Source organism: Pinus tabuliformis, chromosome 3_2, assembly GCF_031772625.1.
Source record: "Pinus tabuliformis cultivar Carrire ecotype Pingquan chromosome 3_2, CPIR1, whole genome shotgun sequence".
In the NCBI taxonomy this organism is placed as follows: Eukaryota; Viridiplantae; Streptophyta; class Pinopsida; order Pinales; family Pinaceae; genus Pinus; species Pinus tabuliformis.
In genome coordinates, this window is record NC_142302.1 from 1230452395 (window position 1) to 1230457789 (window position 5395).

The window sequence follows — 5395 nt, forward strand, 5'->3', positions numbered from 1 at the left end:
GCAACGCGAGGAGCCAAGGTTTTGAAGAATGTGCCCTTTGGCAACTGCTTGCCCACCCACCTGACAGTACTTTATAGTCATCCTCGGACTTTTGCGCAGAGTAGTTTCAGCGAACGGTCTTGCCTTCAAACCTGCGGCATCGACCTCTATCGCAACTGACCAGCCGCACCTGAAAACACAGGACTCTGTCGTATGTTAGAATTAATAATTATTTCTATATGTTACAAATTGGTATCAGAGCGAGGTTACAAGATCTGATACAGAAATAGCATTCGCTGCAACCGTAGTCTGCAGAGTCCCATCGTGTGAAGAGTGTCAAAAGTTTTTTAGGCGTCATATCCACAGTGAGCAACCACTGGATTTGCGCTCTGTGAGTAGCCTGCAAATCCGCCCGGAGAAAATTCTGCAGTCGAGCTGTAGCTCGTTCTTAAGACAACTGTGATAGAAAATCGACATACCGTGTCGGTTGTAACTCTTTTTAGGTGCCGAGAGAAGGCAAGGGTTACCCAGTGTGTTATAGGGCATTAAATGCTCAGGTATATGCATGCTCTAAAACAAAATAACACACAGTCTTTACTTTTAATTTATGTAGTCACCAACGACTGTGTGTTATTTTGTTATAAAATATGCATATACCTGAACATTTAATGCCCTATAGTAAACTGGTTAACCCTTGCTCCGAGGGAATAAGCTGAACTCCCTGTCGAAAGGTGTGTGGGCCCGAAAAGAGTCAAGAACTTGCGTAGTAAGGCATTCGGCTGGTAAAAAGTCTAACCATGGCCCTCTCTTATCGTGGAAAGTAGGTAGCATTACCAAGTCAAAATAACGTTTTAAAAAGAGGTTTGAAAAGGTCAGTGGGTAATGCAATAAAGTTTTATTGAAGTGTTCTTAAAGATTAATGAAAACTACGTTTGAGATTTATTGCATGAATAAATGGTCTAGCTTCGTTTGAAGTTCTTTTCTAAAGGGCTTATTTCGAAAATGATTTATTTAGTGGAAAGTTGAGCGATAATTTTTTTATTAAAAGGTGCATGGTAGAAAGGTTTATAAAAGATTTTTTTGGGATTTTTTAAAGTTTTTATTTGGGAGAGATTTATGAAGAAGGGTTTTTTAAGAGAATAAAAAAAGAAAAGGGTTTTTATTCACAAGAAAATTTAGGGTTTTGCAAAGTCCGTCAGTTTACAAAAATATTTTGGTGTTTTATCAAGTATGATAGATTTTTGGGTGAAGGTTGTGTGTTACAGAGGCATATATTGAAAATCATTTTTTTTTTTCGGGGGCAATATGGAAGACAACCTCATGCAATCAGAAAAGTAGCTATAAGAAAATGAATAACAACAGTCATGGGTCACAAAGCGCAACTGAAGAATATTAAGAGAAGAAATCGAAAAGAAGAAGCAAAGATCATTGCCATGGTTAGAGAGGTTCAGGCTGCAGTCGAGGAACTGAGAAGTCTAGCAGAAGACAAAGAAGCAATCGAGGGTGATTGGTGTAGCTTTGATCTGCTACCACCTCTTATGTTTACAGGTGAATATTTTTATCATTGGGTTATCAAGATGTTAACTTTTCTTCGAGCTAAAGAGTTAATTGAGTAAGAGTCTTATAACCCATATGATGATGTATGTGATGTTTTAGCATTCAATTTTATAAAATATGCATTGGATGGGAAGTGTTTGTGCAAGGTAGCAAAACCTACAACTTCCAAGGAAGCATGGAAGATCTTGGAAGCAGAGTTTGGTGCAAGGGGGAGTGACATGCAGAAGCAGGTTATGTCACAAGCAAACAAGTCAGCCGTAAATCTGAGAGTAGATGAGCAAGACCCTGAGAGGAAAACGGAGCTTGGAGAACCCCACTCAAAAGTGGATGATGGTTGTCAAGACCATAAAATTGAAGCCCATTATGAAAGCATGCATATGGATGAAAAAGATGCAACAAAGATTGCAGAGACAGAAGCTGAAGCCTCTGTGTGTGAAATAGAGAAAGAGCAGATAAATGCTCAAGGAACCCATTGTAACATGGATGATACAGATGATGGTGAATCCCACTGTGGCGAGACACTTGTGGATGATGACTGCAAAGTGATATGTGAATTCGTGAATCTAACTGTAGTTGATGGATTTGGTGAAGTTGAAATTGTCAATGAAATTGACAATGATAGATGAATTTGAGTGTGTGATTGCATGTGGTTGCATGTCAAGATATTCTAGGCAAGTAGCTAGTTGGAAAAGGATAAATACCCTTCATCGTGTTCATTGTAAGCATCATGTTTTGTGTGATCAATAGAAGAGTAGAAGCTCGTGTTTTATGTGTGAATAATTTGTGCTTTTTCTCCTCTGCCTTTCCAACACTGCAAACACAAGCAAGCCTGAGAGATTCCACAAACCCAATGTGTGTATTGCCTCACTCTACTCACATTGAGAACCCATCACAACCAAGTCTACCACAGACCCTCTTAACGAAGCTACCAGGGCAATCTTATGCGAAAACTTGGCTACAGCAAAATGGCCGCTCACTGTAGAAGTAGCACCAACGGTAGTGACCATGCCATCGACATTTTTTATGGACATGGGATCATCAACTGGCATGGATCACAGGGAGAATGTTCAGCTTCCAATTTCACAAAAGACAGTGAGGACAATGCTAAGGCCTCAAATCCTCGTGATTTCATGACGATTTCTAGAGAACAACTCTGCGAGATTCTTGAGGTATATCAACCATACTCATTTTTGTTTTCACATTTTCTGGCCTCCTCCTTTTCTCATAATCCCTCTTTACTGTGGAATTCATTGACCATAAGGCTACCCATATGGAGAGTTCGTAGGTCTCCTGATAATTGAGTTATTTGTACTCGAGGAGTTTTAGTTTTACATAAAACCTTGTATACATTTTTTTAAAATTTGATCCCACAACAGACCTTATCAAGGAGAAGATCCCTCAAACATTATAGTTGTCAACAATTAAGAGAGGGGAAAACCCTTATTACCAATTATTTCTCACCCTCTACTGTTGAACCCTTATTACAAATTATTTCTAACCTTCTAATGTTGAGCGCTGATCTGAATTTAAACAACAATGCAACAAATTACAAATATAACCATAAATAAAAATATGCAGTAGAAATAACACTTCATTTCATTAATATCAAATACTGAAATATGCTTACAAACAGAATGGAAATAAGACTAGCTCAGACAATGGTAGCTTATCTTTGAGAAGAGATGTGGCGGCTACATGCCTCTGAACTGTGTTACAATGAGGGTCAAGGGCCTTTCTATTATTAAACAATAAGAGCAAACTCTAACAACAAAAACCCTAACCCGAGGAGATTTTACACCAAGAGTTTATTGGCCCCGTTGGGGTGAGGTGGACAGCCAACTTCCAGGGTCGCGACTTGGTCATATTAACTTCGTTTGATGTGTATGATAACCCATTGGAAAGATCTATCCAAGGAATATGACAGAAAAGATGATTTTATTTAAAAATCGTTGGCGGTATATTGCCAAAAAAATGTCATTTAGGGCCTCAAAACGGATCTTGAAGTTTAAGACCCGAAAAACTGCTAAAAATAGTAAACTGTGCTACAATTAAGGAAACTGAAAAACTGAAAGAAACAATGGTGGGAGTCCAAGTGGAATTGTTGGGTGACCACCAATATCCACATTGATCAAGCACTTTGAAGGATTTTTTCCCAGCGTGCTATCTCCTTTTCTATCTTCCAAACTAAAAGTTTAATAGCTGGTCCTCGATAATGCACTAGCCACTATGATTGCATCTTTGTTAATATGACATTTATAGGGTATATTGGCCACCAATGGAGGTAAGTTATAAAGTTCATTAAAATACCTAACTAGATTGGGGTGAGTGTACAGTGTGTTTCCTGTAGCAACAACTCTGCTTTTGAGATGGATGCAAAGAAAGCTGTAGCGACAGCCAAGAGAAAAGCGGGCTTTAATGTTGTAGAGAATGCAGAGAAAAAGAGACCTCCTCACCGATTCGTAATGGACCGCCTTCGGTTAGGAGGATACAACGCGACTGTCTGCAAGTGACACTGGGATCAAATGATTGGACACCCTTCAAGTCAGTCGTGTGTCTAACTAAAATTTGAGATTTGAAAAAATCCTATTTTAATCTTTTTTAGTTAACCTTTAACCCACGGTTTCCTCGTAAAACCATGATTATGTCGAGAGAGGGTTGATCCTTTTTTGGGTCTTATTGGTACTATCGCTATAAACACAATGCATTTAGATTTAATAATTGATGTCATTCCTATGTTTGGAGAGAGACATGGTGTGGGTTTGGGTGTATAGGCGATTACGAGTTCATTGATGTGATTACCGAGGAATCGAAATTGAAAAGGAGTCCTCTAATGAGGCGGAGGAATTCCCCGGATAGCCAAAAGTGGTCGGAATCCAAGCAAAAAAATTTCAAAAAATCTTGTAGAGGCAATGTTTGAATCATGTTTTTGATGGTGGAAAGGGATTCAATACCATAAAAAACGTCTAGGACAACTAAACTTTTGAAGCTTAACAACTATAACTTGGATTTAGAAGAATCCTTGCAAAATTTTCTCTAAATAAGACCGGAATTTCCATAACTTTCTGGGCAACTCCTCCGCCTCGTTAGACTACACAAATTGAAAAACGAGCGTTTTTTCGTGGACATCGATTTCAGGGCACAATTCGAAATTTCCCGACCTATTGACAAATACAATGCAGAGAAGTTAAGCGGGAAAGATTCTGAATCTGTTCATGGGGAAAGCAGAGAATTTATGTGGGATCGTGAAGATCATGTGAAACACAGCTAGGAAATCACTGAGAGAGAGATATGTACATTCCACCAAGGAGGAAGTATCGTTATATGCAGGCCAAATGGTTGGGTTCTTACAAGAGGACTACCAACCCAAGTTCGAGTGCTAGGCAGGGTGCTTTGATTCAGTTTCCTTTCTTAGGCATTGCGATTAGGGATAGAGGGTGGGATGCTACCATTATGTGACAGATGAATAAAGATAATAGTACCACCGAGGGATATGTGAAGGCAAAGTCAAAATGTAGTTGAGCGGGTTGAGCCTTGTGATCGTTTATCAATTCGAGGGGAGCAAGAGAGAGATGTAAATAAGATTTCAGTGTTGACCACGCATTAGTAGAGGTTGGTGATGTGACGCCTTCATTGTGAGGTTGGTGATGTGATAAATCTAGAGAATGTTCAATAAACATATCTTTGGTTTATGTTTACTTTTCCACTATGGTTGTTCTATTTTCCAGGATATGAAAAATACAAAATATTTATCATCTAAATATTTTGAATGCAATGTTAAATTTAATTACATTGTATTTATTTAGTAATGCTTTAACATTTATTAATGTTTAATGTTAGGTGACTATGTTTTTAGTTTAAG

The 5395-nt window shown here is 38.5% G+C and overlaps 1 pseudogene; it reads left to right on the plus strand.

Annotated features, from left to right (window-relative positions):
- Nucleotides 1-1769: 1769 nt before the first annotated feature.
- LOC149185186 (uncharacterized) lies at nt 1770-5055 on the plus strand (annotated as a pseudogene).
- Nucleotides 5056-5395: the final 340 nt, after the last annotated feature.